This window comes from Taudactylus pleione, unplaced genomic scaffold, assembly GCF_031769625.1.
Source record: "Taudactylus pleione unplaced genomic scaffold, aTauple2 ptg000183l, whole genome shotgun sequence".
Classification (NCBI taxonomy): Eukaryota; Metazoa; Chordata; class Amphibia; order Anura; family Myobatrachidae; genus Taudactylus; species Taudactylus pleione.
The window spans coordinates 11,738,276-11,750,338 of NW_028284585.1; the positions used below are offsets into that span (position 1 = coordinate 11,738,276).

The window sequence follows — 12,063 nt, forward strand, 5'->3', positions numbered from 1 at the left end:
AGCACTGCAGGAGCCAAAGGCCAGAAAGTTAACATCCCACAGCAGGAGCAAGAGGCCAGATGGATACAGTCAGAGGGGGACCAATGTGGAGCCCAGAGATATCCGTGCACACCGGCAGATGACCAAAGCAGGGGATTAGCGCCGTACAGAGTATGGGGGCAGTGACGGCAACACACAGAGGCCATGATGATTGAAGCGACAGGCAGGGTGCAGATGAAGCTGCACGCCTATGCAGGTCCACTCAAAAGCAGGTGGGGAGACATAGACAAGCGGAGACCAGTGGCCGTCGGGACCCTCCACAGACGATCACTGCCGAGTTACCATAACCCACAATGGCAGCCAAGGCTTACACAGCAGCAGCAGCAGAAGTTCGCAGGTGCAGACAGCAGAGGTGGAAGTTCCTTCCACTCACCGGGACCACCTGACCATTGGGCGGATCAGTTGTCGATGGCAGAGGCAGGTCCACACTCCACAGGTGCGCAGGTAAATCCTGGAGCTGGTGCACTTCATCTCCACACTGCTGCCGTTCACCACGTGCGGGGGCAAGGGAGAAGTGGACCGGATAAGTGGCATCAGTGGTGGTGACCTGGGGAGTGGCTATCCAGGCGACTCTAGAAATGCTGGCCCCCAAGTGGAGAGCTCACAGAATGGCACTGCTCAGTCCAAGTGCCAGCGTGCAAAAAAAAAAAAAAAAAGTGATATATAAAAAAAAAATCACCCTGCCGATAGATTCAGCGGGAAGATTCCCGGTGGGCCGACTAACCTCAGTCAGGAGACTCAGACAACCTGCAGAGCCATCTTCACGGAGCTGCCTGTGAGTGACTGCTGTGCTGTACTGGTCCGACTAGAACAGCAACAGCGAAGTGGATGTCGGGGCGGCACCTTTGTGATGTCATACGGGGTGTGTATGCAGCGCAAGGAGAGAGAAGCCTTCCACTGCGCTGCCATAACATCACGTGTAACCACTACATGCCGGCGGCGGCTTTTGATCTGCCGCGGCCAGGCCGGGGGTTGTTAGCGGCTCACAGACAGGCACGGGGGTGGGCTGCATCGGATGGCCACTTGCGGGCTGCTATAACAGGAATTTTTTTTCCTGTTTACAGCAGCACAGCAGATGCTGTGGGCCTATTTTGATGGGTGGGCCTGGAGCTGGAGCTCCATCCGCCCCATTATTAATCCGGCCCTGCGAAGGAGTGTCTACCTTAAAAATCACTTTATATACATAAAAGCAGATGAAAAGGTCCTGGACTACACTTCCTAATATTAAACTTAAAAAGAGGTGCTACCATGCTGAGACTTATCGTACCATTTAAAAGAAAATGCAGGTGCACATCTAACACACTCTAAGTACATCTAACATTATCCAATCAATACTCATGCTCTGGTGGGTCAGATCTCTGCACCATCATCACTGGTTGCAACATTGACTCCTCAAACAGCTCCTGCCAGTAACTTTCACAAATATGTCCTCCAAGGATCCGGTGCTGTGAAAGAGAACACCAGAGGGGAACAAATCCACTACGAAAGAAAATGTGAAAGTCAGAGGGTCTGAACAGTCATATAAACTTAAATACTAAGGGCCTGATTCAGTACGGATCGCAGCTGCGATCGCAATAGCGATTATGCATGCAGTCTCACTACAAAGATATACTAATGTCTGCGATCGCTATGCCATTGCAGCACAACATAAGGATGCCCACCTTACCTTACACACATCCGTAATACTTAGCAAGACTGTGAAACCATTGGTAACATCGAGTACAATCTCAGCCTCATGCACACTTGCACAAAGTCTGGCTCATCGCACCAGTGAGTACACAAGCTGTGTATGGCATCACAGTGGCTAATTTATGCACGCCCCTGTAACGTCGTTCACTGACACGCCTGTGTTTCGCCGACCACCCCCTCTCACCTCCCCCAAATGGTACTTCCTGTCATTCATTCTGCGATGGGTCTGCCTAGTCACTGCGATTGCAGTCCCGATAGCAGTGGAGTGTTCGTGCACTGCAATGCATACGCATGCTCAGAACGCAACAATCATCTGATCGCGGACGTAATCGCAGTTGCAATCACTGCTGAATCAGGCCCTAAAGAAAGTACAGTGAAACCAAGCATCATATTTAATCAAACACTGACCCAGACTGAATCTTAAAATCTCAGTAAATAAAACATCTCTGGATTAATGTATATCCTTTCTGTGTACTCAAGAGAAACAATTTGAGACAAACTATTCATAACATTGTGGCAAATAGAAACAGAAAGAAATATTATGAGCAGACACAAGAAAAATCTGTCTGCTATTAACCACGTCCTAACACTGCAATCTCATTATGACGGCTATTATACATATGTAAAATTATGTCAGCCATTAAATCTGATAAAAAAACATGATCAGCATTGAATGGAGCTGTTATACTGCCAGTAATGCCACATAAGAATTTTAGCGGTAGCATACAAAGCATGACATATTAACCTTCCTTATTATTAAAAAAATATACTACACAGTGCTCTGCATAATAAACACCACATACCCAGACAGAGTACAAAGGGGTCTCATAGAATTAATGTATGGCTAATATGTCATTATAATTATATTGATTAGAACAAATAGGGTAATGACCCTCCCCTGATGTGGGAATGGATACCAAATCATAAGAAAATAATCATTTTTGCTGCTATAATAAAGAATATATTATATTAGAAATATAAAATGATATGACTGAGCAAAAGCTTTCTTTTTTACATTTTAATTACATCTTTTTCACTAACTTTGTTTCACTAATCATTTCACTGATGATTAGTGGGAGATGGGTGGTGGAAATCTGTTATATCATTTTTAAGTCACAGTGTAATAAATTTGAAACTGGGTTAGCCTACAGTGCTCATATCCAGAATATTTTTTATTTCTTTATATTATATTCAGTTATTCTTAAGTACACCATCCAAATACTTAAATCAATAATTGGGCTTAAAATAAAATAGTAAATATTGGAATTGGGTTTGAGGAGGTGGAATCTGAATTGTTGCTTATACAGTACATCAGGATTTGCAAAGGGCCCAAGTACAGGTTGGTGAAGCTGAGATCCAGATTTTTACCTGGGAGGATTCTCACAGTCCGTTGAAGGTTCAGTTGAACACCCTGGAGTCCCAGATGACCAGTGGGTAGCAAAAGATGCCAGAGAAGGAGGAGGGATCCCATCCTGAAGAATTTCTGGAGCAGTGCTTGACCGATACTTATAGGGATCTGGTGATGTCTCTCAATGGCAAAGTTTAGGGTAAATGTATCATTTACCCTACACTTTTCCGTGGAGAGACATCATCAGATCCCTGGTAGGGCCTTGCCACCTGGTGTCCCTCCACGTACCATCATTGCCAAGTTTTTTCATAATCAAAACTGGATGATGTTCTTCAATTGGCCCATACTAATGACCATTTGGAATGCCATGGTGGCCATATCTCTGTGTTTCCAGAGTGGGAAGCTCAGTTACTTCTCATCAAGAAATTTCTTTTTTTTAGAATTAAACCTACCCTATGCTATGCTGTTTCCATCTAAGCTGACAGCAATTGCTGTAGTGAAATTTCTTTATATCCCCTCATGAGGCAGCAGTTTGGCTGGACATAGGCAGCTGGTTAATAATGGATATTGGCCCTGATTCAAAGGCGCTCGCTGCTGGTGGGCGCTTGCTCTGAATCTGGGCTTTTTTTTTTTTTACTCTGGTCACACGCAAAGCTGTGGGTGACCGCCCACAGATCGTGCAAGCGGGCTGGAGACCATCACGATAATAGAGCATGAAGTCCACTACTGACATCACTAGTGATGTCAGTTACTCCTTCTACAAACGTCAGGCGTTCCTAAGGGAATGCCTGCATTTGTCTGGTCATCCCCCCTACCCGCCCACAAAATCAATCAACATCTTGATGTGAGCCCCGTAGCGACTGAACTTCAGTCGCCCAGCGGGGCTCGCGTATGCGCATGCCGGATGCGGCGCGTGCACAGTGGGCAACCATCGAGCCGCTTGCGAGCGGCTCTGAATCACAGCCCATTGGTCGATGTCACTTAATATTTTCCGTAACTATGTTTTACATATATAATGTTTATATGTAATATCTCTCATCATACTGTACATTATATATCTATGATGCTATTCCTAATGTTATGAACTGCTTAAGTTCTTTCTGGATCAGATATACCATGCTACTCCATGACATTGTGTGAGCTCTTTATATGTTTATATGTTTATACCATGTATGCATTAGCATATTGTATATGATTATTTTTTCTTTTTCAGTTCTCTCCGTTATATTGTTACTTACTGGTTCTGCAACTGCTCTATTGCCAGTGCCATTGCAACAGCATTGAAACGCCGGCAACTACACCTGAACTCGATCCCCTCATGACCCAATCTCACCCTGGGCTCACTGATTTTTGTCCACAACCCTATGGGGCAGCATAAAAAAAAATGTGAGTCCAGCGATACCATAAGTGCAGCATATAGTTGAATATAGAGCAATCATCTACTGTCTCACTGTCTGGAGATAATTGCTCTCTCATTCTTAGACAACTTAGACAATATGACTCTGACACTATGTGCCTAACTGAGACACATTTAGTTGAGGGAAAGATTATGTCCATAAAAAACAGTGGGTTATATAGTTATAGGAAGTTGGTTTGTTTGCTGCATTATCCCCTGACACTCCCATATGGGCTGATTCTGATTTGGAAGCAGCAGCATCTGTGTCTCTGTCTATTGGCAGTTGCCTGTTTGCAACTTTATGCAAATGCTGCTACAAAGCCCTTACCTGGAGTACATCTATGAGGGGTATTCAATATGGGTGTTTTTTGCGTTAATATCGCACTTTTTATCGTTTTTGCGTTAATATCACTTGTTTTAGTTTTACACTGTATTCATTATCAAAGACTTATCGCAGTTTTGAAAAGTCTTTGATAAAAAACGGTGATAACTTTTCACCATTGAATAGGTGTCGAAAAAAAGTGCAGAATTGGGGTTTAGGGGTGCAGGCTTAAAAAAAATAGCCTGCACCCCTGAGATTGACATTTAAAAAAGAACTGTGTCAAAAAAAGTAAAAAAAAAATATAGGGACACCCCAAAAAATTAATTAAAAAATTGGGGTGCAGAAAAAAAATGGGAAAAAATTGTTAAACAATAGGGAAAGAGGTTCAGGGCTATTCTGCATGTATGCGGCAGGTGTTTTCTAGAATAGAATTATAGCGGCTGGTGCACAAATGCAGAATTTTTAAAAACTTACTTTAGGGACGTCAAAATATGCTAGTACCCATTTTCATGTACCCCAAATTTGATGGGACCACTTAAAAAAACGAAAAAAAATAACCTAAGTGCTCTTCTGCATCACTTCTTCAATGTCGGGAAAAAAACACCTGCTGCCGCTATTTAAATCCCCGACTTTCAATTAAAGGCTAAAACAGGGGTACCCATAGTGTTCCCCCATGTTTTTACAACTTTAGGGGGGTCTTACAATTATTTTAAGGAAAAATTCGTAACATTACGCATATCCAACTTCGGAGTTTCCCGTTTTCGTTAATTTGATATTGAATACGGGGATAAGTGGGCGCGCGCACCATACCTTTACACAGAAAAAAACTCCGATATGAAACGTTAACTTCGCCAGGGAAGTTAACCTTTCATATTGAATACCCCTCTATGTGTCTGAATATGCAAGTACTGAGACATACATTCAGGGTCCTTAGAAGCTGAAATATCAATTGGTACATTTTTAAATGCACCATTGGTCACGCCATCAAAAACTTGCAGCATCCCTATGGCAGGCAGGGCCGCCATTAGGGCGGGACTGCCGGAACTATAGTCCCGGGCCCGGACTGAAAGGGGGCCCGGGTAGCAGCGGAAGCAGTGTAGTGGACACGTGCCGGTGGTATTTTGAATTTGGAGCTTGCCGCAAGCTGATCAGAGCTTGAGGACCGGCAGCCAATAAGGAACAGCCGCAGCTGCAGCTATTGATTGTCTGCCGGTCTGCAAGCTCTGATTGCCGTGCAACCAGTGCTATATTCAAAATGCGTTGCCTGCCCCCCGGCCCCTCTCTCTGTCCGGGTAAATGTGAGCGGCATGGCTAGAGCAGGAGCAGCAGGGAGAGGCTGTGCAAGAAAGACAGCAGACGGGGAGAGAGGGAGCAGCAGCTGCGGGCGGAGAAGCTAGTTACAGCCTCCGCGTGTGGTGCAGAGGAAGGAAGGCAGGAGCAGAAGAGGCTGGAGACTGATCAGGTACATAGACTTCAGCTCTCACACCCTGCTCTCACACTCACACCCTCACCCTGCTCTCACACTCACACCCTCACCCTGCTCTCACACTCACACCCTGCTCTCACACTCACACCCTCACCCTGCTCTCACACTCACACCCCGCTCTCACACTCACACCCTCACCCTGCTCTCACACCCTGCTCTCATACTCACACCCTCACCCTGCTCTCACACACTCACCCTCACCCTGCTCTCACACTCACACCCTGCTCTCATACTCACACCCTCACCCTGCTCTCACACACTCACCCTCACCCTGCTCTCACACTCACACACTCACCCTGCTCTATCACCCTCACCCTGCTCTCACACGCACAAGCTGCTCTCATACTCACACCCTCACCCTGCTCTCACACTCACACCCTCACCCTGCTCTCACACTTACACCCTGCTCTCACACTCACACCCTCACCCTGCTCTCATACTCACACTCACACCCTGCTTTCATAATCACATCCTCACCCTGCTCTCACACTCACACCCTCACCTTGCTCTCACACCCACACCCTGCTCTCACACTCACACCCTGCTCTTACATTCATACCCTGCTCTCATACTCACACCCTCACCCTGCTTTCACACTCACACCCTCACCCTGCTCTCACACCCTCACCCTGCGCTCACACCTTTACCCTCACCATCATGCTGTTCACCCACATTATCTACAGCGATGCCCACCTGTGACAAACTGCCCCCCCACCTAAGGGGAGGGACCCTGCCTATTTTGTCAGTCCTGGGCCCCATCATTACTGATGGCAGCCCTGATGGCAGGTGTAGATTCTCTGTCTGAGTATAGCCTCCTATGTGAGCAGTTGTGTTTGCTTACACAACCACCTACAGTATATGATGGACTACCTTTGTGTGTGCACTAAACGTCACCTGTGAGCCTTAATCCCAACTTCGTCTCTGTGCGCACACTAACTGGAACCATCCGCATTGCAGAATAAAATCATTCCAGTGCGTCAGACATTGGCAGCATGTGCAACTCAGGTTCAACCTTCAATGTGCCTGGTAACCTTAAACAATGTTGTGAAACCTGTGCTAGATTGGTGATATGAGGATTCTGATACTTCTCCTCTGGGGTGCGGTAAATTTGCAGATTTTGTGGGAGAGTTGGACTTGGTGGATGCTTTGGTAATGAAACATCCAGGGCTGAGGCAATTTTCTAAAGGATTGAACTGACTCTGTTCAGCAAGTTGTTGCCCAAGATAATGCTGATAGAATCAAATCTATGGGGATATCTGATCACTGTCCACTTGCCCTAGAGCTGGAATAAGATGACAAGTGTGGACTGTATATTTGGAACCTGAATCTATTTTGGCAGACACAGATAGGGGCTTGACCTGAGCTGAGACCTATCTGAGGGGAAATAACATTTTTTCTTTTTAATTAGTGGTTGGCCCCTATGTAACACGGTAGTTCAATAAGTAAGGTAACGAGACCTCTCACATGTGTAATGTTCTCTATTTCATTCTAATTTCTCCCAGGCCAGAGTAAGTAGACAACTGCTTCCCCTCACAACCATCAGACTGCACCTCATGTCAGTCATACTGTACCAACATCAGTTGTAAGATGGCAGGGATGGTGGAAACATGGTAAAACTTTGAGGTGCATACTGTGATCAGATGTCTGCATCTAAAAGGCACATCAGCAGATGAAATTCATCGCCAACTTGTCCATCACAACCTGGGTTGCTTTAAACAGGCATCATATTGCTGAAGAATAACACCAGGCCACAGTCAGCCAACTGCATGTGTGTGTTGTTATGGCACTACCATTGGGAGGTACTGGGCTATCCTACCTACAGCACTGACCTGGTGATTTCCACCTCTTTGGACCATTGAAGAACACCTGGGCAGAAGGTGTTTCGCAACCGATGGTGGCTTCAGGCACTTGACACTGATTTCTTCTATGCCGGGATAGATGCCTTGGTGTACTGTTGGAACAAATGCTTTGAGAAGTATGGGGACTATGTGTAAAAATAATCTGTACCAAGGCCACATTATTGATTATATGTATATGTATGAGTTTAATACATTTACGCAATAAGAGGTCTTGCTGCCTCTTATTGAACCACCCTCGTATATTGTCTGAGATGCATTTAAAGATCATTTGCAGGGACCTTGTTAAAAAGAGTTTCTGTGCTCAAAGCTTTTTTCAAGCTTAAAGAATTGGAATTGGAAACTATCTGCAGAATCATTGAGCTGGCCTACTTGACAGTAGGGTTAGACTCTTCAAGGTTAGTATGATTGTCCTCACAAAAAAAATGGAATGAACACCTTTTAGCAAAATCTCAACATAGGCATTTGTTTTCAGCCAACTCCCAATATACTCATGTGGAAAGGCCAGGTACTGTAGTTACCTGCTTAATCTAGCTAGAACTGAAAGGGTTCCTGCCACCATTGTGGAGGTTGTTAATGAGAAGGGTCCAGTAATTTCCCTGACCCCTGAGGTTTTTGTGTAATTTTATAAAACTTTATACTAGTCCAGGTTGGCCAGTAGTCAGACAGCCCTTGACTGCAGAGGCTAGGTCCTTTCTTCATGCCCCTTTGATATTAGAGGATGTAGATGTAGCCATCTGTTCCTTCCCAGGTGGCAATGCTTCAACTACTTCAATTGTATAATAGTCTGCATGATGGGACACTTCTCCCACCCACATTTCTTGTCTGAGTCCCTCATTCTAGACCTGCCTAAACTTGGGAAAGATCCGAGATTTCCTGACTCATATCACCCTATTTCTTTCCAAACTGATGCCAAGGTTTTTGACAAATTTTGGTTACTCTGCTTACTCAGGTAATTCCATCAATAATTCACCCGGACCAGATGGGATTCATACATGACAAGTCCACACCATTTATTCTTCGATGCTTGCTAACTCATTTGCAGGTATTACGTGAGGAGGAGTCCTCCTCAGCTATTGTATTTTTGGACACTTCAAAAACTTTTGATTCTGTGGAGTGTCCCTTTCTGTGGGAGACTATGCAGTTTTTGGTAAAGGCCTGTTTTTCATCAGATGGATACAGCTGTTGTATTCTAATCCTGTGACCATGGTTTCAATTACTGGGTTTATTTCCTCATCATTCCCTCTGTCCAGGGGCATGAGACAGGATTGCCCCTTATGACCTACTCTATTTGCTATAACAATTGAGCCACTAGCATGTTTGATGCTTGCCCACCAAGGGATAGAGCATTTTACGCTAGGCCGCAGGACAGATAAGGTGGCCCTCTATGTTGATGTCCTGTTGCTTTTCTTGTCTAATTAACAATTTTCATCAACCAGTGCCCTCCAATTGATTTATAATCTTGGCACCTTTTCAGGGCTCACTATTAACAGGGACAAGTCCTGTATCTATCCCATTTGTCATGCTCCGGACCCTAGAAACCACATTCTCATGCTGTGCATCACTCCCGGCTGGTGCTGAGGTCTGCCTATGCTGCTCCTGCCCCATCTGCTCAGTGTCCTTTCACCAAGCATGGAGATGGCTCTCCTCAGCCCCTTGCTCACAGCATGTCTCCTCAGGATGATGGTACACAAGCTGTATGCCAGAGTTCCCTCCAAAACCACAGTATAGGCACAGCCATGGACTCCTAGACCAGCTGATCACAGCATCCAATCCCTGAGGATCCACCTCTATAAATTCGATTTCCTGACTTGCTCCTGTTGCCAGTACATTGTTGCTTCTGCTGAAGTTACAGCTTTGTGCTGAGCTCCAAGGTACTGTGGGGACGATTCAATTCAACACGAATTGAATAGCACCGGGAGCGAGCTTCCGGAACTTTTCAATTCAGTGCGCTGTGTGGTTGGAGAATGCCGGTTATCGTGCTTATCACGCCTTAACAAGGGTGTTAAGGCGCGTTAACCGGCGTTCTCTGTCCAAAGTGCCGGGCGCGCTGCAAAATCCTTAGTGCGCCCAAGCAGTGCGGTGTATTAAATAGCTTTGGAAGCTCCCTCCCGTGGCTATTCAACATCGCGTTGAATTGAATTGCCCCCTCTGTATCTGAATGGATCCAGTTCGTAACATTCAAGTTCCAAGTCTGGTAGTCAAGTCTCTAATTCCATCTAGTACTCCAGTATGGTTTTATCAAAGAGACTTGTTCATATCTACTCCATTGGTGCCAGTTGATATAGCCAAACATTGGATACGATATTTCCAAATATAATTTTCATCTGATATTCTCAAACATTTATCTCATCTGATATATTCAACATTGGTCTCAAACCAATCACGTCCTTCAATTCATCAACATCAGTCTCAAACCAATCAAGTTCTTAAATTCATCAATATCAGTCTCATACTACCTCTACTCAGTATTCCAGCATCATCGGTGCCAATCCGATTCTGCCCATCTCTTCAATATCTTCATCTCTATGTTCTCACTCCAACCTGCTGTTTAATAAAGATATTTACATTACTGTCCTCGCCTTCGGGCCCATTATCCTCTACAGTTCATCTACCTCCTCACATTATACATAAGGAAGTCCTGGCTCAGACCACCCAACTTCATCCATGACTCCCATGTCTCTTGTTCAGAGTCCCACGCCTGTTCTGACCAATTCCAAACCTCAGACATGACACCCTTAGGGGTAGGTGCCCTATCTCTTACCCCATAGTCCTCCCCTTGCAATGGGTTAATCATTTTAAATACCTAGGTATATAAATCACTAACACCCTGCAGGAAAACATTGCCCTCAATATAAAGCAGTAGATTGATTAACATAAGACATAATCACAGGCTTTGTGCAGACTTTCTCTCACCCTTACTGGCCACGTTAATCTAGTTAAAATGGTTATACAGCCCAAACTGCTCTATGTATTCCAGCAATCTCCATTTTTACTGTCTTTAAAACAGTTTTGTACAATAGATAGCCTAATTTTTTTTTGGTCTGAGTGAATAGCCACAGTCGCATAAAGCTGAATTATCTTACAAGAGCCACACTTTCGGTATTACTATCACACTGCATAGCTTGCTCATTTGCGGCTCTGATTCAGGATGCTGATGGTGATTCTCTACATGCACTTATTGTGGTCAGGGGTCACCAGGCCATAGTCCTCTTCAGGCACTGCTTAGTGATAGAGAACTTCAGATCAGTGGTTCCCTTATGAACTTGGGCTGTATGTATTATGAATATGGTGTTTGTGATCTTGGGAGCTTGTGGTTTGGATCTAGCTACTGCTCTGTGGATTTCTATGAGGCAGGTGAGGAGTGATTTCTATTGGGCAGTTAAATGATGCTGGGGTCATTTGCCCAACTCACACTAGAATTTGGGATACCCTCTTACCAGTTCTACAGGTACTTACAACTACGACACTTTCTTGCTGTCCAGTTTCCTGGTGCTTCTACTGAAATACAGAAAAAAAAAAGATTCCCTCCAGCTCACTGCAGCAATATCAACAAAAATTACTTAAATCCTACATGATAATAGAGATTCAGAGGTATTAGTTACATACATTTGCAAATATATGAATAAGTGCCAGTTCATCGTCAAGGCTTCTCTATACTGGCGTCCCTAACATTAAGGGGTTCACATCTGAGAAGCAAGATACCCCCAAAAATTCCAGCCAAGGACCATCCCCAGCATCACATGAAAAGGGGAAAAAAGGTGATAGTGAAGTTTAAAGAATAGATGTGTAAAGATAAATCAATAAGTGTTAATGAAATGAAAAATAATTAAAATGATATAAATAATAAACAAATAATTAGAAAAGTGATAGATATTTTTTTATGTGAATTAAGTGGTGATGCCCTGAAAAAGGTCCAGCCAGAAC

General features: G+C 44.5%; 1 long non-coding RNA gene across 1 annotated transcript in view; it reads right to left on the reverse strand.

Moving 5' to 3' along the window:
• Positions 1 to 11,613, reverse strand: part of LOC148519787 (uncharacterized) — a 35,387-nt gene extending 23,774 nt beyond the window's left edge. The window contains exons 1-2 of the long non-coding RNA XR_015878911.1: positions 11,596 to 11,613; positions 10,596 to 10,683 (exon numbers count right to left, since the gene is read on the reverse strand). This is a non-coding gene — a long non-coding RNA (uncharacterized LOC148519787). The remainder of the gene's footprint in view (positions 1 to 10,595; positions 10,684 to 11,595) is intronic.
• Between the last annotated feature and the right edge of the window lie 450 nt (positions 11,614 to 12,063).